This window comes from Polypterus senegalus, chromosome 12, assembly GCF_016835505.1.
Source record: "Polypterus senegalus isolate Bchr_013 chromosome 12, ASM1683550v1, whole genome shotgun sequence".
Taxonomy (NCBI): domain Eukaryota; kingdom Metazoa; phylum Chordata; class Cladistia; order Polypteriformes; family Polypteridae; genus Polypterus; species Polypterus senegalus.
Window position 1 is genome coordinate 49,124,188 of NC_053165.1, and position 22,588 is coordinate 49,146,775.

The window sequence follows — 22,588 nt, forward strand, 5'->3', positions numbered from 1 at the left end:
CTCTCGTCAGCAGTGATGATGAAGTGAAGTGAAGGCAGCGAAACTGAAATGGACTGTGAAACCGAAAGTGATTCTGGGAATCCAAAAGTGACGCTCGTGTCATTTGCATATGTGCAGTGTGTTGTTCATATTCTTTGTGGCGGTGGACCCTGGCTAGAGCACCCCTTGGTTATATGTTCAGGGGGAGCAGCCATGGACTGTGTAATACCTCCCCCTGGATTGGAGTGGTGCCTCAGTTTCCCACAGGGCTCCATGGGAATTGGAGTTGGGTGCAGCCCTGTTGGGTCCCGCCGGCGCCGCCACGGGGTGCAGCAGCTGAGACATCTGAGCCCGTATGGGCAGCGTATTCGCCACACCCAGAAGTGCAGCCGGAACTCGGCAATCAATCACCTGGAGCACTTCCGGGTGGACTATAAAAGGGCCCAGGAACCACCACTGAAGGGCCAGAGTCGGGAGGAGGACTACACTTAGAGGAGGAGGAGTGGTGGTACCAAAGAAGAGTGTGTTTTGGTTGGAAGTCATTCTCCAGAGGTGATTTATAAGTGCCTCTGGTGTGACTCTGTGTCGGGTCAGGTGCCTATATAGCGCCTGTTACAACTTATTATTATTATTCATATTATATTATTATTAATCATTATTATTATTTGTATCATTATTATAATTTCTACAATTCTGACTTTATACTTTTAGTGTTTTGCATGCTTTATGGTAGAGAGATGAGAGTTAATAAAAATGTCATTTTTCAAGCCAAACACTGCAACGCTTTTTACCTGTTTTTTTTGAGAACCACATGCCATGAACTACAATTCTGTCCCATATCAGTTCCTTCTTTACACCCAATGCCTTTATTAATAGACTTTAGCTCCCCACAGCTCAAAATGATGAGATTTAGAAAAGATATACTATAGATGAATATAAGACCACTTAATAAAAAGCCATGTTGGATATGTAAAAATTGGTGTTTTAATTGGTGTGTTCATTGTAGAAAAAAACACATGTCAATAACAAATGGAAAAGCCAGTAGATGAAGGGTGTGATGGACGGCAGGCGTTTCAGTCTGACCGGGACGTCCCTCAACAGAGAAAAGGAAGAAAAGCAACCTTTCCAGGTCACTACATCCCCCGGGATGCTAGATGGCAGCTCCCCTGGACGGAAATGGTTCCCCAGATTCCCTCAGGGCAACATGGAACATGGAGTCCGTTTCTTCAGCCCTGTTGGATGCCGTGGATGCTGCCAGGGGGAGCTCACCAAGAACCTGGGGACTATTCCTGTTACACTAACCCAGAAGTACTTCAGAGTCATGAGGACGGAAGCCTGCAGTACTTCCAGGATACTTGATGTGGCGTTAGACTCGGAAAAGAAATACTTCTGGGTCATGGACTATAAAAGGACTCTGGGAATACCAGCAAGCTGAGCTGGAGTTGGGCGGGAGTGTGACGGAGCTGCTGGGAGTGGAGGATTGTGTTATTGGTTATTGTATTATTGATTTATTAAGGATAATTGTGGAGTGTGCTGTGCTTTGTGCACTTATTTTGATGAATATTATTAAAGAATCTTCTTGGTGCTTTTATACGTGTGTCCTGGACGTCTGTCTGGTGGGTTCAACGGGGCAACATTGCCTCTAGCATCCACAAGGGACAATAGGCACCAGTTTTGTTTGAGACTGAGGTAAGTGAAAAGGCAAATTTTCAGAGTAACCCTGTTACAGGTTTTTGTTGGTAGCTATCTACAGGACACAGATATTTACCTGTCTCACAAAAGAGTCACCTGCTTTGAAAAATCCGACTGCTTTGATTGGTATCTCATCAACAGACTGTACAGTATTGTGATAACAGAACTGCCTGCTTGCTTAGAAAATGTTTGTAATTACTTCCTTTGCAAGTCCTGGGGACATTGGTCTCTAATCAGAATATAGTTAGTAACAATTCCATTGTTTACCAAGAGGAAATTGGTATGTGCCATCGTTTTAACTGATTGTCAAATTGACATCGAAACAGTTATATACCTCTAGGTATGTGAGAATAAAAAAGGAAAGTATAGTTGGAAATTTCTAAATGCTGCCTGCTTCTTTGATGCTTTTTGCACCTCACTGCTATGGCTACACCCAGTAACAACAGTGCCTTGTACCTGGCCCAGGTTCCCCTAGGCCTGAGACTGGTAACAGATGCAAAGCTCACAGGCTGCGAGGGGCAATGCAAAAACAACATCCCTCTTTCTTACTATAGCTTTGTAAAATTTAAGAGACCTTCATTTTCTGGGAGAAAGGCAATTATAAGTCACAATCAAAACAAATGCACAGCCATTCTGATACCAGTCTTGAAGAACACAAGATGTTGCTGTATTTCAAAGATATGCCGAGTATGACGAAACACTTCATCGTTTCACACTGTCACATTTGATTTATCTGGAGAAGCAGCATGGCGGGCAGAACAGGACATCTTGTGTAACATTTTTAACTGAAGCAGACTTGCTCATTAACAGAATGCCAATTATTTGTCCTCACTTATCCATTTCTTACTTTCAGGAAGTCTCAACTGCTAATTTTAAAAGTGAGATGACACAAACACATTTTTAGCAAGCAGAACGAAGGACCTCCTGGTAATGTATTCCTTTTGTGTGTGTGTGTGTGTATGAGGGTGTATTTCTGTTGCTTGATGTATCATTATATTTTCAATATCTAATGTCATATAGCACTTAACAAGGCCAGAATTAAAGCTGCCAATATATAACTGCCTTTCTTTTGGGGAACCTCATGGCAAGTGATGTTATATAATCATTTATTAGTGGTGATCTACAACAAACACCCTTTGTCTCATCTAGGCCCATACACACGTCATAGTGCCTCTCCCACTTGGACAGACGCAGTGGTGCTGTAAGAATTATGTTTTTGGACTTCTCTAGCGCCTTCAACACCATCCAACCTCTGCTCCTTAGAGACAAGCTGACTGAGATGGGAGTAGACTCACACCTGGTGGCATGGATTGTGGACTATCTTACAGACAGACCTCAATATGTGCGTCTTGGGAACTGCAGGTCTGACATTGTGTTCAGCAATACAGGGGCGCCGCAGGGGATTGTACTTTCTCTTGTCCTGTTCAATCTAAATACATCAGACTTCCAATATGGCTCGGAGTCCTGCCACGTGCAAAAGTTCGCTGATGACACTGCTATTGTGGGCTGCATCAGGTGTGGGCAGGAGGAGGAGTACAGAAAGTTAATCAAAGACTTTGTTAAATGGTGTGACTCAAACCACTTACACCTTAACACCAGCAAGACCAAGGAGCTGGTGGTGGATTTTAGGAGGCCTAGGCCCCTCATGGACCCTGTGATCATCAGAGGTGACTGTGTGCAGAGGGTGAAGACCTATAAATATCTGGGAGTGCAGCTGGATGACAAATTGGACTGGACTGCCAATACTGATGCTCTATGTAAGAAAGGTCAGAGCAGACTATACTTTCTGAGAAGGTTGGCATCTTTCAACATCTGCAGTAAGATGCTGCAGATGTTCTACCAGACGCTTGTGGCGAGTGCCCTTTTCTACGCAGTGGTGTGCTGGGGTGGCAGCATAAAGATGAAAGACGCCTCACGCCTGGACAAACTTGTTAAGAAGGCAGGCTCTATTGTAGGAGTAAAGTTAGACAGTTTAACATCTGTAGCAGAGTGACGGGCATTAAGCAAACTCCTGTCAATCATGAAGAATCCACTGCATCCACTGAACAGTGTCATCTCCAGGCAGAGGAGTAGCTTCAGTGACAGACTGAGGAGATCGTTCCTCCCCAACACTATGCAACTCTTCAATTCCACCCGGGGGAGTAAATGCTATCATTAATTTTATTTTTATTTTTTTCATTTTTAAGTACTATTTAATTTAATATTGTTTCTTTGTATCAGTATACTGCTGCTGGATTATGTGAATTTCCCCTTGGGATTAATAAAGTATCTATCTATCTATCTATCTATCTATCTAGTCACTCTTATTTATTTAGTGATTATTAGCGTGGTCCTGTGTCCCGCACCACTCTCAATGATTAGGGGATCATTTGTTATGCTTTATTATGCACACAAACTGTCCGACATGCAGTTTCTCTCACACACATACACACACACATATACTTGAGTGTTAATTAGAAATATGGAAGTTTCACATTCATTCTCCTAACCCAGATCTTTTTAGGTACTTTAAAATGTCATCCTTGCATATCAGATTACACTTACTGATCAAAGAACATTTTTCTTGTTAAATCTCGTTAACCTCTGTTATGCCTGTAAAAAGTCCATCTTTTTGATACTTAGGCACAAACAAACAACAGTCCAAGAAATGTGGGAACTTCACATTGACTCCTGTTACATCAGAATGTACTTTAAACGATTATGGAGTCACTTTCAAGTTGAATCTCATTATACTCTCGGGCGCACGCAGACTGTGTCACTTATTCTCATGCACACACAAACACACACACAGGTGTTAAATAGTAGCCTGGGAACTTCATGTTCACTCTCATTGCATGGGTGTGAATTAAGGCTAGTGCAAAGTGTCAACATAACTACACTCAGTGTTCTAAATAATGATTAGCTGTTACTTAAGAACTTCACAATCACTATCATTAAAGTTGTTTTTTGCTACTTAAATAAATAAATATCTATTAATAGTGTTACACATGTGCGTGTGGGAGGCAGCTAGAGGGCTTAAATAATAGTAGTACCACGCCAGACCAGGGTGTAGCGAGCTTCACTAACTCTATCTCTCTGTCCTCTGCAGACTATCCTCGAAAAAATCCCACTAGGTGCCGTCGCTTCTGATGACCGGCGCCATTAATGATGTCACTTCCTGTCCCAACGACATCACTTCCAATTCCGGTGCAGATGACGTCATTTCCTGTCACGACCTTTAAAACCGCCCTAAGTCAGTTCTGTTTTGGTCATTGTACCATGCACAACTCATGTAAAAAATACCCATTTTGCAGCCAGGGATATTATACGGGTGGCTGCCCCAAACCTTTGCTGTTTTTTGTGTCTTATTGTGACGATAGATATTTATCAATAAATATCTATAAATAAATATCAAATAACGTTTTCCACATTCAATCTGTTTACATTATTATGCCGATGGTCTATCTTACACTCTAAAGCACATACACACAGACAGCAGTGCTATCTTGAAATTTTACATTCATCTTTATTCAACTTTTTTAAACAAAGCTTATTGGCGGTACTCCATAGAGAACACTCTCCATACTTGACATTCACTCTCATTCCAATCGTTTGTATTGATGCTGTCATCCTAACATTTCCCCATTTGTCTGTATTATTAGCTGGTGTTTTTTTTTTTTTTTAAATTTAATCTCATTATATACAAAAACTGTCTTTCTTGCTCTATGTCGCATCCACACAAATACATACTGTGTTACTTTGCAATCTGGGAAAATGATAATTTCACATTCACTTTTATTACATTGTTGTTTTTTAGTGTCATTGCAGAGTGTGATCACCTAGTTACTTTGTATTTTTAAATGTCAATCAGTGTTTTTCATGTTTTATACCAAGGTTTTCTTTTTTTCTTACAGCCCTGCCCAGTAATTTGGATACCTCATTTTCACTTACATTACATTTTCGTCATCCCTACCCTCATCATCCCTGTTTGTTGGTGGGTATCATGATGAATCTTTGTGTTTAACTGTATATACAGACCTTCTCTCTTGTGCTCTTTTACACACAGTCACCTATCAATTACAATTGCTTGACTCCGCCTCTCATCTCCTCTGCTGACCACGCCTCTACTTTCTTTTCCTTCTGCTTCAAGGTTAGCTCCTTTTCAGTGGCTGTAACATTTTCCTGGTTTTGCATTTGCAGAAGCATTTTGTGTATTCGTATTTTTCTTACACTTGGTAAGGATTTCACATTTTTATGTCCTCCAATTCTTGAGTATCATATTTAGTTTTTTAGCATTTAGTTGAATAAGCTGTTTTTACTCTACAGTGCAGACATACAGACAGCAGTGTAATATAAGAATCAAGGAATTTTACTTTCACTTTTATTACTTTCTATGCAAACCTGTGATTTTTTTTCCTTAGAAATTATTCTCATCAAATGATCATCATTGTCACACTCAGTGCATGTAGGATTTGTTTTGGGTGTATAACCAGCACATAACTGTTTCATTTATTCATTCATTCATTCTTTCTTTCTTTATTTTCCATCAGTTATCCGAGACTGGGTCGTGGGACAGCACTCTTAGCAGCGAGGCCCATACCTTCTTTCTCCAGCCACACTTGCCAGCGCATACTGTGAGATTCCAAAGAATTCCCAAGCCATCTGGGAGATATAATCCTCCCAGCGAGTCCTGGGTCTTCCCCGGGGTTATCCTCTCAGCTGGTTGTGCCCGGGGAGGTATCCATGAGGCATCCATATCAGATGCCCAAACCAGCTTCTTCCAGATGTCTGCGCTTCTTACCCTACCTCTAAGTGAGAGCCCAGCCACCCAAAAAGCTCATTTTGGCTAACCAGTTATTTCATATTTTAATATTTTTAAACAAAAGTTGATTTTTATCTGCTGTCAAGACTGCTCACATAGTTTTCTTATGTATTTATATAATTATTTTAAATAATTGTAGAAAGGTTTTCATTTACAATTGCTAAGTCTTTTCAATGTTTTTATCTTTTCTCTGTTTATGATGGAAATTGGCCTGCCTTGGAGTAAATGTGTCATTACATATAATGGATTTATTTTCATACATTTCGCATTCACCATTGATTGTTATTGTTTGCCTGCAAAGCGATCAATTTCGGAATACAACTGATGGACAAAGCACTCTGTGTATTTATACAGTATTAGTTTTATCATTTAACATACTTATAACAAACACACAACATTTTAACGAAAATAAACAATATTTTGAGGTCACGCCATTTGGCAGTTTTTATGTCATCTGAGCGGAACAGCAGACAACTGCTCCACACTTGTTGGTCTACAACATTAGCAATGTCTTTGATGAAGTCAGAAAATGATTTTGATAGCTTACAAACAGTCAAAGAATCAACTGCTTCTGTTACTCATCTTTTGTTGTTGAACTTCTGGATGAGACTTATTTCTATTCCTCTTTCAGCTGCGTTGTTCGTTACTGTCATGCGTGCTAACAGTTCACAAAATTTGTTAAAGATTGAATCATCTTTCCATTGTTCTGGTGGTTTCTGAGAGCTTTTTGTACCTTATTTCATTAGGACAGCAAAGAAAGATGTTGTTCTTTCTGTTAACAGATCCTCCAACTTCATCTTTTAGGATTCATTTTTCAGCTTAAGACGTTGAGGAATGTCTGGTAACAGCGGCGACTTTGGGCTTTGCACCATCTTTGCTTCTACTGAAACTGTCATCAAAATACTACTAGAATATTCTACAAACTCCTTCTAACTACTAGAATGTTCTCTGTTGCATTTCTTTTTGTATATATTTGAATATATAGAAAATCCAATGTTCGTCTGTCTGTATGTCTGTCCACTTTTCACGAAAGAACTACTTAATAGATTTAGATGGAATTTTTTTCTATAATTTGCTTGAACATGAGGGTATCAGGTGGACTTTTCTGCTGAGGGCTTGCAGAGGAAGAAGAAGAGGCATAAGTGCTTACTGTGAACCCCTGCTTATCATTCTCTTTAGTTAAGCCTATTGACTGCCTCCCACATGTACATGTGTGACAATATATATATATATATATATATCTTTAATTCAGTGGGGTAAACAAAACGATTGCATACAAATGTGCAATTTTAACACAATCTCTTCATTTCAGGGGCTCAAAAGTAATTGGACAATTGAGTCAAAGGCTATTTCATGGGCAGGTGTGTTCAAGTCCGTCATTATGTCATTATCAATTAAGCAGATAAAAGGCCTGGAGCTGATTTGAGGTGTGGTGCTTGCATGTGGAAGATTTTGCTGTGAACAGACAACATGTGGTCAAAGGAGCTCTCCATGCAGGTGAAAGAAGCCATCCTTAAGCTGCAAAAACAGAAAAAAAACATCTGAGCAATTGCTACAATATTATGAGTGGCAAAATCTACAGTTTGGTACATCCTGAGAAAGAAAGCAAGCACTGGTGAACTCAGCAACGCAAAAAGACCTGGACGTCCACGGAAGACAACAGTGGTGGATGACAGCAGAATCATTTCCATGGTGAAGAGAAACCACTTCAGAACAGCCAACCAAGTGAACAGCACTCTCCAGGCGGTAGGCATATCGATATCCAAGTCTACCATAAAGAGAAGACTGCATGAAAGTAAATACAGAGGGTGCACTGTAAGGTGTGAGCCACTCATAAGCCTCAAGAATAGAAAGGTTAGATTAGACTTTGCTAAAGAACATCTAAAAAAGCCAGCACAGTTCTGGAAATACATTGTTTGGACAGATGAAACCAAGATCAACCTCTACCAGAATGATGGCAAGAAAAAAGTATCAGCTCATTATCCAAAGCATACCACATCATCTGTAAAACATGGTGGAGGCAGTGTGATGACTTGGGCGTGCATGGCTGCCAGTGGCACTGGGACACTAGTGTTTATTGATGATGTGACACAGGACAGAAGCAGCCGAATGAATTCTGAGGTGTTCAGAGACATACTGTCTGCTCAAATCCAGCTAAATGCAGTCAAATTAATTGGCGTTTCATGATACAGATGGACAATGACCCAAAACATACAGCCAAAGCAACCCAGGAGTTTATTAAAGCAAAGAAGTGGAAAATTCTTGAATGGCCAAGTCAGTCACCTGATCTTAACCCAATTGAGTGTGCATTTCATTTGTTGAAGACAAGCTGCTGCAGTAAAGGCCTGGCAGAGCATTAAAAAGGAGGAAACCCAGCATATGGTGATGTCCATGAGTTCAAGACTTCAGGCTGTCATTGCCAGAAAAGGGTTTTCAACCAAGTATTAGAAATGAACATTTTATTTCCAGTTAAAAAAAATACTTTAGTTCCCTCACATCTTTATGTTCAACCCACTGAATTGAAGCTGAAAGTCTGCCCTTCAACTGCATCTGAGTTGTTTCATTTAAAATTCATTAGGGTAATGTACAGAACCAAAATTAGAAAAAAGTTGTCTCTGTCCAAATATTTATGCACCTAACTATATATATATATATTGTCAACGGCACCCGGGCACAGACAGGCAGACATCTTGTTTTGCACAAACCACCACACGTTTATTTACAATATCTACAGTAATTGGTCACTAAGACCCCAGTTCATTGGTCACACAGACCCCAATTATGGTCACTCAGACCTCAGTCACGTGCACAACAAACCCCAAATAGTCCTGGCCACAATGCCTTGTCTTCGGGCCGCCTCCACACTCCTCTTGCTTCGTCCTCCTTCCACCCGACTCCAGCCCCGAATGAATGGAGACGGCCCCTTTTATAGATGACCCGGATGAGCACCTGGTGTTCCCGGCATTCCTTCTCTGACCACGCCCCAGCGTGGCGGAAGTGCCGGCTGTCCTCCCGGCTGCTCTCCGGGCGCCATCATAATCCTTCCCCCCAGCACTTCCTGGTGTGGCGGAAGCGCTGGATTAACAAGTCCCCAAGGCATTGGGGCGCCTCCTGGCGGTGACCACGGGCCCCTACAGGGAAAGGCTTCCATGCCCTTGACCCGTGGCCCCCAAAGCAACCCGGAAGGCGAACCCCACGTGATCCAGGCCGGGCTCTGACCCTCTTCCGGTCCCTCCTGGCGTCCCGGCCGGGTCATGGCCCCTGGCATCCCTGACAATATATACATATATATATATATATATACAGTAATATACTCAAGCTTGGGCAGTGTCTCAAGGGTACTGGTTTGGGATTATCACAGAGGGAAAAGAGAAAATGAAGCACTTTTCGAGAGGAGAAGCCACAGGGAGATGAATGACCACACTTCTGGTATAAGAACCACAAGCCCCACCTCTTCCTGTCAAGTTATATAAATTGCTGCTCAACCTTAAGCTGGCCTTCATTTTGTGATCCACTGTAGTAGAGGTCAGAGTTCCACCTCTGAATGTATTATTTTCACAGCCATCAGGTCAGAGGAGCAACAATGACAACAACAAACATAATCTTTCATTTCTTTACTTTTCAGTTACGGATATTCAATTTGGTGTCTGGATAGAGCCTCATTATGGCGCTGAAGAGTGGCGATGTGTAGCAGGTCAGTTCTTTAACCCGTTGTCTAATTTGTGTGAATAACAAATCCTTCACTGAAATTTTGTTCTCTGCAACATTTTTATTTTAGAGGACTGAAACTAAAAGCTCTTGTTTTAATGTGACATACAATGGTGGAGGACAAGTGTAAGGTAACTGTGTCCTCATTAGGCAATTATCATTCATCAGTGCAAACTTCAACAATATTTGGATTGAATGCATATAAAAGCAGAATATTTCCTTTTGCTTATCTTTGTAGGACTTTTTCCAATAACATAATATCACATTACTAATTGTTGCTAAAGAACATGTACAATTGACAATTTGGAACTTGATAAATGATAAATGCACACAAAACAACAGTATAGATCTTTTATTTCCTGTTTGTCTTCCTTGCCGTCACAAGCTTCAAATCCACAGATGATCTGCACAAAAGGACATAAAGCAGAGCAGCAACCAGCATCTGCCTAACAAAATTGTTTCATTCATTTTGTGCATGTAGGGCCCAGTCTATAACACCATACAGTATGCAGAAAGTCCTGGGTCTGAAATACATTTTGAATCTGCTTTAGGTACTGTAAATACTAACACAATTCCCACCACCCTCCTATATGAGACACAAACTGGGATAACTGCTGGAAAACTCAAGATTCTTCACAGCATTGTTACACTCTCATGCAGGGAGTGCATCTGAACAGACATATTAGAGGAGGCCCACAACATGTTGACACAGGAAGGAAGAAAGCTGCCCTTTTCAGCTACATGACCCTTGAAGGAAAGACACCCAGAAAGGCAGTTCACTTGTGGTTTCCCCAAAGGAAGGAACTCTGACTAAGAGACTGTCCCAAATTTTTCTTTTTATATATAAAATAGAAAACCAATTCTGCAGGATGGGGCTGTAAAGTTTCTCTGCCATCTAGGACTAAGAATAAGATCTGCTTGATTTGTTTAAAAGAGTCTCTTGTGATAATCGGGGATGAAGAAGTCCAGTGGCTTTGTATTGTGTATACTTGTAGAGTTTCAACTTTTCTTTAAAGAGAACAAAATAATTAATCTTAGTCCCATATGGCTGGATTTTAAAACCTTTGTATTTAAGATAGCTCATTAGTTAGAATGTATATATTTATTTATAATGTCTTAAATTCTTCTTTTTTTGTGAAAACACAAATGTCATTTTTGTGTCTACTCTCCTATATTTTTCTAATTGCCTCCAATTGCTTTTCAAGGCTGGTTTCTACTTTGCACCCAATGCTGCTGACATAGGCTGTGATTCTGGATTTAAGAATGTTACATCTTCTGAATTAGGTCAGTACCTATGATAATTCACTCATGTGCAGCTCTACAATGACTGTACGTAAAAAATAACACTTCAATTAGGGTGAAGAGAATATTCTTGAAAGGCGAGAAAGCAGAAGTGAGAATAAGATGCATTGCGAGGGAGAGGAGAAAACTATAGAACACAGCATACAGTTAGCTCCAGAAAGTCATACAACCCTTTATTTTTGTGTTACAATTTTTTGAAAAGATTAAATCATTTTAATGAAATATTAACTCTTTGCTTTCAATAAAAAAGGAGATTTTCAGATCCAATGATTTGTTTGAATCAATGGGAATCGAAAGCTCCATTTACACTGGAATCAAAGTAATCAATATGGAATTTCACATAAGCTCTACATAGCACCTTTGAAAATTATTTTCATAGGGAGTCAAACATGGTCAAAAACACAACATCACTCATTCTCTAAATCTGCTCCTAACATTTTCAAGTTGTGTGTGGCAGCACTGGGCATCAGTAGGAATTAGTGCCAGACTAGTCTATCACAGAGCCCTCACACATATACATTCATTCAAACTGGACCCATCTAGAGTCACAACGGACTTAACTGCAGTTTAAAAAGAAAAGGCACCCAGAAGGACCCATGATGAATGAACATACTTCACCCTGACCTGGATTGGATCGGGAATCAACCACCTGGCCCCCAGAACCTGACGACTGATTCCAAAGTCTCTCGAATTCCAACCAGTGCATCATCTTCCATCCATCCATTATCCAACCCGCTATATCCTAACTACAGGGTCACAGGGGTCTGCTGGAGCCAATCCCAGCAAAAACTGGGCGCAAGGCAGGAAACAAACCCCAGGTAGTGCGCCAGCCCACCACAGGGCGCGCACACACACTCACTCACACGCCAAGCACACACTAGGGACAATTTAGAATCGCCAAAGCACCTAACCTGCATGTCTTTGGACTGTGGGAGGAAACCAGTGCACCCAGAGGAAACCCACGCAGACACGGAGAGAACATGCAAACTCCATGCAGGGAGGACCCTGGAAGCGAATCTGGGTCTCCTAACTGCGAAGCAGCAGTGCTTCCACTGCGCCACCATGCCGCCCGTGCATCATCATACCATTCTAAATGAGAAAGGAGAACCTGTATGGTTCTCTCTAAACTAGGGGTGGGCAAACTATGGTATCTTTAAGAAATATCTAATATTCTGCCCCTCATCAGTTGTTCATAACAGGATCATTCTGCAATTGGCTGTTGTAAGGGTGAAAAGCTACCATGTGGTGTCATCCAAGGTTTTGCCATGTAGGAATAGGCGCAATTAGCCCAGAAGTATATATATATATGTAAGATACTTGCTTGCTTGCCTTGTCTTGTGTGAGTGTTTTTTTTGTTTTGTTTTTTTTTTTAAATAAGAGTTTGTGCCTGTCAATCTCATCAGCAATTGATTTTGTTGGCAGAGGATGTGACTCCAGCTTTGTGCCCAAATCAGTAAAAAACAGTGCCATTTACAAATGTTCAAAAAAGAAAATTCAAATGAGAACGGTTTTCTGGTAGTAGATTGACCAAAATGGATTACTCCTGTTAGTGGCTTTCCAGGTAAGCTCATTTGAGTTATACTGCAGCACTGTTAATTTTAAGTTTTTTTATCAGATCTTCACACTTTACAATAATCTGAGTAAATTGCAACAAGAAAAACCATTAATTTTTCTAATTTTGTGTTACATGAGTGGTTGCTCATGAAGTGAGTGAGCGTCAGTTAAAGCACTACTGCCATTTGGCGCGATTCCCCGAGGGTGATCAAGCTTTGCAGTACCCTCATTGTTGAAGAACTGAAGGGCTGGACCAGGCCAAGGGGACGCCCATGTAACACTTGGCTGTGGCAGATAGAGGGTCATTTCCGGAGGGTGGGACTGGACTACGTGTCTGCCTGGGGGGATCCTGAGCTGTTTCGTCGTGCGGTGGGTGATGTAATGCGCTGTACTAGTGCATGCTCCCCAACCTGACCTGTTCAGATGGACACGAGGACTTTGCCAGATAGGCAGTTCAGGTTGCCATCATTGTCGTGAATTTAAATCTCACTTTCAGGACTTTAGATGCAGTGAGACAAGTTTTGCAAATTTGTATTTTGATATTAATGTGTAAATGCTCCAGAGGTTTTGCAGTTAGAAGTAACTGAACCCCAGTACCATTGCAAATTTAAAATTCTTTTGACAAAGTTTCTTTTCTGGATTTCTACAGACTATACATTACTCAGGATTTGTTTCCAAGGTTTTGCAAATGTTATGGCATCATTTTCAGGTAGCGCATACAGTTGCGAGAGGGTGTTTTCACAAAAGAAAAATTGCTACAAGCGTGTAGAGAAGTTCACTTAAAGATAAAAACATTTTGCATTGAGTTAATTGTTTCAACAACCAGATTCTCAGTTGATATTAACACAAGCAGTTTCATATTTAGTGCCAAGGCAAAATCACTTTACTATAAAATTGCTCCCTTATTGGTGTTTGAATGCTGCTCTTAATAGCTTTTAACAGAAAAGGTTTTTAAATTGAACCATTTGACTTTTAGCTGGGTCACTGTCAGAGCTGAACCACCATGTTTTCCCCATGTCCATGTGGGTTATCTCCAGGTACTTTGGTTTCCACCCACATCCCAAATTCCTGAGCTCACACATAGGCCTACAATGAGTAGGTATGTTCGTATCCCAACTTGGCCGCTGTGTTTGCATGTGGACCCCATTTTTTTCTGACAACTCAGATGCATGCAAGTTAAGTAGACTGGTGACTCAACTGGCCCAGTTTTGGCAAGGGTGTGCTTGAGCCTTGGAAGGAATGAACGCCTTGTTCAAGGCTGCTTCCCACCTTATTCTCAAACATGATTGGATAGACCCGACCCCTTGAAAAACCTGGATTGGGGTCAGGTTCAGAAAAAAGACAAAAAACATGTGCGAGCATGTGTGTTATCTGTGGAGGTCTTATCCAAAATTACCCCTTGGACTGCACCTGATGTTCTTGTTGACTATAAACCAATAGCTGAAGTTCCAAAGAATGAAAGGATGGACTGATCTTTATGGGTTTTTAAAAATATTTTTAAAAAGTTTATGCATTCATAGGCAAGAATGCTGAACAGTGGTTGAAAAATCTATATTATTGATTTCTTTTGTCAAACTGAGCTTCAAAGAGGTAGAAAAGTACCACCAAAGCACTTTGTGCTTTCTTAATCTATGTATTCAAATACTAGGATTCAAGGGTGATACTCTCTCTTATCCACTTTTTTTTCCTCTTGTGTCTTCGGCCTCCCCATTATCTGTCTCCCCTCCTCCTTGATGTCATAAAATTTGGTGATTCTTCTGATTCTAAATAGGCCTTGTTGTGAGTGAGTAGACCTGGAGACTGACAGTCCCTTCTAGGGATGGTCTCTGCTTTCAGTCAATGCTGCTGGAATGGACTGCAGCCCCCATGACAATGAATTGGATTAAAAAAACTTAAGAAGGTTATGTCTTGTTTGTCTCCGCTTTAATTATGATCAAGTCAGATATATTATTATGAAATCTAGGTAATTCATTGAAATTGTTGTAATGTGTGTGACTGCATACACTTTGAGTATGTATATTTTTTACAAACATACCCTGTATTGCATGATAAATATGTTTTAAGATATATTAGGTATGGAAGACAGAATTTTTGAGATAGGAAGCTACTGTATTTCAGATAAGGAAGATAGAAGTTTCAATTTTTGGTTGTTATACTCACTAACCATGGAGCCAGAAAATGGCGACATATTGCATGTTGATTAGCATCTGCAAGAATGAATTCCGCTGCATTCCCTACATGTGACAATAATGACTCTATAAGTTTAGAAACATATACATTGTTCCTCATAAGCCAGAGTGAAATGGGTGAGCTGTCAGTAGTCGTCATAATTTTCCATTAATAAATAGAGAAGGAATTGAAGTAGTGGTGTGGAGTGTCTTTCCATCCTGAGGTGACACAAGGACACACTTTGGCTGAGGTTCAACCTGAGCATCCTTGGGAGAAACCTACGAGTCTCAGTACGTCTTTGTGGAAAAAAAGTGATGGACATCCTGGCAATAGTCTGCTATTATGAGTGGAGGGAGGCTGCTGACAGAGAGACAAAAAGGCTTAAGTTTAAAACATCACCAGAGAGTGGAGAGAGAGTGGACTGAGCAAGTCGTTAAAGTGATTATGTCACATAGTGAGTGTAACAGCGTGTGATATAATTGGAGGATACAGGGGAACGTCAATTGGGATTGGTTGGGTGAACCACACAACAGTATCTAGTATACAGGAATCCCTCCTCGATCGCGGGGGTTCCAGAACCCCCCGCGATAGATGAAAATCCGCGAAGTAGAAACCATATGTTTATATAGTTATTTTTATATATTTTAAGCCCTTATAAACTCTCCCACACTGTTAACATTATTAGAGCCCTCTAGACATGAAATAACACCCTTTAGTCAAAAGTTTAAACTGTGCTCCATGACAAGACAGAGATGACAGTTCTTTCTCACAATTAAAAGAATGCAAACATATCTTCTCTTCAAAGGAGCGCCATCAGAGAGAGAGAGCGAGATAAAAACAAACAATCAAAAAATCAATACGTGCTTTTAAGTATACAGAAGCACCGCGATAAAGCGGCATTTTGTAGAGGAGCATCCGTATCCTCTGTGCAAACAGCCCCTCTGCTCACATCCCCTCCGTCAGGCAGACAGAGTGAGAGAGACAGAGAAAAGCAAACAATCTCAAGCACTGCGCGGGAAGCACATCGTATATCATTGAGGAGTTTTATTTAATATGTAATACATGCTCTGATTGGGTAGCTTCTAAGCCATCCACCAATAGCGTCCCTTGTATGAAATCAACTGGGCAAACAATCTGAGGAAGCATGTACCACAAATTAAAAGACCCGTTGTCCGCAGAAAGCCGCGATCCAGCGAAAAATCCGTGATATATATTTAGATATGCTTACATTTAAAATCCGCAACAGAGTGAAGCCGCAAAAGTCGAAGCGCAATATAGCGAGGGATTACTGTATAATAAAACACTAAGGTCTGTGTGTCCAGTCCCTCTGAGCAATCTGATTGGTCAGTTTTGCTTTGGTGTAGTTGGTCAGTTTGGCTTTGGTAACACGTCAAAAGAGGAAGTGCAAGTATGAGAGACACGAGAAGGAGTAAAGGTGTTTGAGGCATGCTGAGAGAGTCGCCTTCAAAGATGACAAGTATAAACCCAGACAGGAGATGAGAAAGGTGCTTTGAAAATAATGACAAAGTCTGAGAAGAAGGCTTTATAGGGACGAGTTTGAAAGAGGGAGCACCAGTTGAGAGCCATTCACACATGCAAATACAAAGGAAAGGCGCTGAATATACGCATGGGGCCAGAGGTAGCAAATAGTTTTAAATTATTCTGTTATCTGTCTTTGACAGGTACCGTGTTTAGTAAATCGATAAAGCAGATGCTAGAGGCTGGCTTTGTCTTTGGGATATTCTTCATTTTGGACCTCCATGACAGTTTGTGCTGTGCAGATTAAGCCTCTGATTTAGAAAGTGTAGTGGAGGAGTTGGAGAAGACATGGTGAGCCATTTGTTTGTTCATTTATCTTTTTAGAATACCATTCTGAACGGTTAATTTGCCATTTGAAACTATTTATTTTTGATTTTTATTTTTCCTTACTGCAGAACTTTTTGGGGTGCAGTTGTATATGTATACATGGTTATGACTTTTTCATTATTGTATTGTGTAATTGCTTGTTTGACTGTTTGACAAGATTGCATGCCACTGAACTGCAATATTTGCTTTTGGGACTTACTGCAATAAAAGCACAGCGGTTTGGCCCCCCTGCCTTAATGGTCTGTGTCTCTCAATCACCCACTGGTATGTTCAGTCATGAACTACAAGATGCCCAGGGTATAGTCTGTGCAGGAGTGGAATCACAGAGGTGACAAACTCAAGACCAGCAGGCCAGATCTGGCCCCTGGATCTTTTAAAAGTGGCCCATATCATCAGTATTATATTTGGCCTATGATGACTAATAGTGGGTGGTACGGTGGCGCAGTGGTAGCGCTGCCGCCTTGCAGTTAGGAGACCCGGGTTCACTTCCCGGTCTGCGTGGGTTTCCTCCTACAGTCCAAAGACATGCAGGTTAGGTGCATTGGCAATTCTAAATTGTCCCTAATGTGTGGGTGTGTGTGTCCTGCGGTGGGTTGGCATCCTGCCTTGCACCCTGTGTTGGCTGGGATTTGCTCCAGCAGACCCCCATGACCCTCTGTTTAGATTCAATGGGATGGATGACTGATAGTTTTCTCCAATACCCCCTTTAATTTGTGTTCCATACACATATTGTATCTGTTAATAATTTACCTGGATTTCATTTACACCTTATAGTAAAATGTGCCTCCAGTGCACACAGCACAGTTCAGCCACTACCCTGTAGCTATAATGGAAAATTACCCAACAAGAAAAGATGATACAGAGGTGACCTGTCATGCTACCATAATGAACTTTAGCATTTTAATGTGATTCCCAAAGATGTGCCAATTGCATAAAGGAAATAATAGCTCAGCTTCATTCTCGCCACTCCCGCTGCTCCAATCACTTTTCAAAACTGCACAGGTGTCAGTGCTGGCCAACTCTCGGCAACTTACCTGACTGCAGCTACCGCTCTGCATTCTGTTTCTGTCCTTTCTGCTGACTGGATTGTTATATGTATATAGAAAACATGTTTATATTTTTAGGCGTGTGAAATGTGACCGCTGTGTGTTTCTGAGCTGTTCCAAGGCTGGTCTGTGTGATCCATCAGCAGTGGGTTTACAGCCCATTTTCAAATGTGGTCAAGTGCCGTCTGATCATGATGTATGTTGATGCAGGTGTACCCCAAGGTAGTTTGCTTTCGCTATACATTCTCATTTGTTTGAACAGCCACCCCAACTCAATGCATTTTTTTTATTCAGTATTGATGGTAGCTTTCTGAATTGACTGCAATGTCCAAGAATGGAAAAGCTGAGGAACGAAAAAAACAGAGTGAACAAATATATGATTTTGAGAAGTGTTAATAGTTGTTTTTTTTTTTATATATTCTGGCCTGCGTCAAGCTTATAAAGTGTTATACTATGAAGTTTGACACCCCCATTATAAGACATTAAACAAGCTTTCCATGATCTTCCAAATTCCTTCCAATATATTGAAGCTGAGGTGCCTCCAAAAGACACAATCATTACCTCAATGTCGTGGGACAGCTTAGTGTCTCCTTCTTCTGCTCTCCTACAGTCAGGCCCGTCTTAACGTATAGGCACAATATGCACTGGCTGGAGGCCCCAGGAGCATTTGGTCCCAGAATATTTCTGATGATTATGTATGTTTCTGTTTCACTATCAAAACAGGGGCTCCAGTGCACTACTTTGTATGGGGGCGTATGATGCTGTTAAGAGGGCCCTGCCTACTGTGAAGTTCTACAACCATACTGATCAACTATCAACTATCAGCAGTTTTGTTAGACTGCTAGTTTTTGCTGAACTTCAGGAAGTTCTTGAGATCTGCTTTATAATTTGTTCTCTGATGCATTCTAACCTGGTACTTTCCAACTGTTCAAATGTATTATATGTGTTGTAATATAACCAGACTGAACAAGATAAAGAGTTGGAACTCCTGCCAAGCTAATCTAATTTATTAGGCATGTTTGTTAAAGAATATGAAAACAAAACCAGATGAATATGGCAAAAGGGACTTCATGATTCCATTATCTACTTTTTTATAAGTTACAGCTACTGGAGACTGTTGTCTTCTTGCAGTTGCAGGTTCCTAACTGAACACTGATGTCTGTGTGTCGCTGTCTTGTGTGATGGGCAGCTCAGAAGAGGCTGGAGCTTTGTGACATAAGAAGAACTGACATCATAATTCTTCCGTCCAGCAACAATCTGCTCTGAAAGCAAAAGGGAAGATCTTAGTGACAATGCTAACCCCTGGTCTGGAGGCGATACTGTATGTCCTTTCACACACGTCTAACACTTGATTTGTAGCGGAGCTACATAGTAATAATGTGTTCGATGTGTGTGCTGAGTGCATGCTATTTCCATCGTCCCGTTTACTGTTCGTTATGTGTACGTCAGGGAATGTTATCCCTGTAAGTGCAAAGGGGACGGATGAGGGAGAGAGACCACAGCACCAGGATAGAAAGCACCTGTTCACATTCAGTTACATCCGGCTCTTTACTTTTTAAATGATCAGGAGGGAAGAAGGAAGAGGGAGGAGGAAGGAGAAAGGCAGAGATTTCATTTAACGACAACAGACCATCATTTCCTGCTATTTTTCACATCGCGCCTTGTAACCTGATTGTTTCTCATTCTGCCGAATTCATGACAGCTCAATCATCGGCAGAAATCTCGGGGTTGGACTTTATTATCCACCATACGCCGAGGAAACACGGTGAGATTGTTCCATTTATTCGGGAGATTCAAACGCATCTATTTTTCTTGATCAGTCATCCGTATTCAGGACAGTAATAGAACCGGACTCAAGTTCACAATCATTGTCATTTTAGTATTCATTCTTTATTGTTATTTGTGTTTAGTGTTTGTTATACGTTACAAGGGCAAGGGAGGGTTTGTTATTATATATATGGTATGTGTATATGGCTTTGGTAGAGGGATATACACACACACACACATATATATATATATATATATACTCGTATATAGTTTTTTTTTTTCCTACGTGGGAAATTTGCATCATTGTTTTTGTTATTGTGATTCATTTAATATATTTATACACCTATTCTACATATCTGCTTTTGTGTGCTTGTATTTAACTGTCAATTGAGGGGAAAATATTATTTGTTAGAGGTACAGCTTGGTATATGTAAGTACGCCTAAGTAATTCATCCAGGTCACAGGTCTTGGTAGTGTAGCTCCCGGCTGGGTAAGGGGTCGGCTGTTACATATTGATCTTGCCACTCACTTTGTGTAAAGTCATCAATCATTAATTGAGTTCAGAGTCACTGGGACTGAAGGCTAATGCAGCTCAGGGAGTAAAGCAGGAGTCAACCCTGGCTAGAGGGCCAGTCTTTCACAGGACACACATACACCCACATTTACATTTTGGAGTTCTTAATAAAAAAGAAAAAGGTAGGAAAAGTAGGGTAACTGGAAAACCCCCATGTAAGGACAAGGAGGACATGCCAATCTCCACACAGAGACAGAGGACAATGCCATTTAAGTGTCTTTGCATTGTGGAACGGGCCCTGGACACAGACAGACGGACATCATTCGTTCAGCCAACACACGTTTATTATGACCACCACTATGTACAATAGTTACAATAAAGTCAGTGCACGTCCCAGTGCCTCCAGCACCGATCCCCCAAAGTCCAGGCCTCACAGTCCTTTGTGCCTTTCTTCTGGTCACCTCCAGTCCTCTCTCCAGCTCCGTCCTCTTCCACCCACCTTCCGCTCTCGAATGCAGGGAGGCGGCCCCTTTTATCACACCCCGGATGGGCTCCAGCTGCTTCCCGGCATTCCTCCGCGGACACGCCCCAGTGTGGCGGAAGTGCCAGCTGCGCACCCGGAAGCCCTCTTGGTGTCCCCTGTCTTCTTCCCCCCAGCACTTCCTGATGTGGCGGAAGTGTTGGGCACCAGGTTTCTTCAGGCACCAGGGCGCCGCCTGGCGGTGGCCACAGGCCCCTACAGGGTTGGGCTTCCAAGCCCCTTAACCGAGGCCACCAACAAAACCAAGGTGGTCGCCCCCTCGTGGTCGGGAGGAGGCACCAGCCCCTTGGGCGTCCTGGCTGGGCTCCACCTCCAGCCGCCTGTGACAGCATATATACTTTTTTTTTTAACATTTTTTTGAATTTATTAAAATTAAATAACATTTCATACAAGCAAGTCAAGTTTTACAAAACTAGGTTTGAAACAAATCATATATACCTTTAAGACTTATTTAACACTTGCAATTTTGTTGTGAAAGAACCAGTCTAGCTTGGCACTTGACCCAAGAGCACTAGAGACTTGAGCTTTCCAACCCAGTGCCATGTCCAAGAAAGGAATAACTGAGCCAGTAGTGTTAACCATAATGTGGCTATGTTTCCCCTGTCAAATAAAAATAATAATAATAATATGAAGGAGAAGAAAACATTCCATGGCTACATTCTTGTAACATGTAAAAAGTGGTAAGATTTAGTTTGTCTCATTCTGTACATTGACAACAGACGGAAGCTTTGTAGGTGTTATTGGATTTGAACGTTTCTTGCAGCTCATTCATGAAAGTCTGTGATTTTTGTTGTTGTTGTTAATTCCACCATATGCTGGATGAGTACAGAATGTGCTCAGCCATCTCCATGACTCTTTCTGCACTGCAGTCATATAGTAAGTCACATCCCCCACCGTTCACTGTAACTTGGAATGCATGGCTTGCACTTTGCCCAGTTTAATGTTTTGTATATTTACAGAGCTCAACATCCAGTATAGCATAAACAAGGAAAAGAGCTGTACAAACAAGCAGCTTATGCAAGGGGCTCTAATAGCAGGAATGTGTGTAAAGACACTGGGACAAGGTTCCAGGCTTGTGGTGAGTAAGTGTGCAAAAAAAGTTCAATCTGCTCCAAAACCAAGTTTGCCAATTTAACGCAATGCAAATACTTTACCTAATGCAATCCACACATACTGTAAAATAGAAGCTGTCTAAAATTGTGTTTTTGTTTTACATGAAAATAATATGTTTCTAATAGTGTGGCAGGCACATAGAGCTTTTGGTTTTTGGTTATCTGTGAGTCCAAACTTTAAAGTAACAGCATGAAATGAAAAGCAGTGTTGTTGTGTGTAGATTTTACTGCTATTTTGTGTTGAGTGTACAAATTCTCATGATTCATTCCACATCTTTAGGATAAAACCTGGAGGAACACAGTTAAAACCATTAGGAAGCTATTTGAAAACTCAAGATGCCACAAAGATAGTTATTCATTTTCTTCAATAAAGGAACTGGAAACTCACAATCCAAGGTAAGTCCTGAAGAGTCACCAGATGAGACAAGAGGAGGTCGAGGTAGGAAAGGCATTCACTTCTGGTTACGGCCCTTGGTGCAGGCCTGATAATGTAGACACTAGGAAAAGCTGCTGGGTCCTGAATGAGGTAGCAGAATG

General features: G+C 41.2%; 2 long non-coding RNA genes across 2 annotated transcripts in view; one reads left to right on the forward strand and one right to left on the reverse strand.

Annotated features, from left to right (window-relative positions):
• Nucleotides 1-22,588, reverse strand: part of LOC120541262 — a 108,997-nt gene that overhangs the window by 21,630 nt on the left and 64,779 nt on the right. The window lies entirely within an intron of this gene.
• The window catches only part of LOC120541261, a 30,926-nt gene continuing 30,251 nt past the window's right edge, over nt 21,914-22,588 (forward strand). The window contains exons 1-2 of the long non-coding RNA XR_005635973.1: nt 21,914-22,017; nt 22,332-22,447. This is a non-coding gene — a long non-coding RNA (uncharacterized LOC120541261). The remainder of the gene's footprint in view (nt 22,018-22,331; nt 22,448-22,588) is intronic.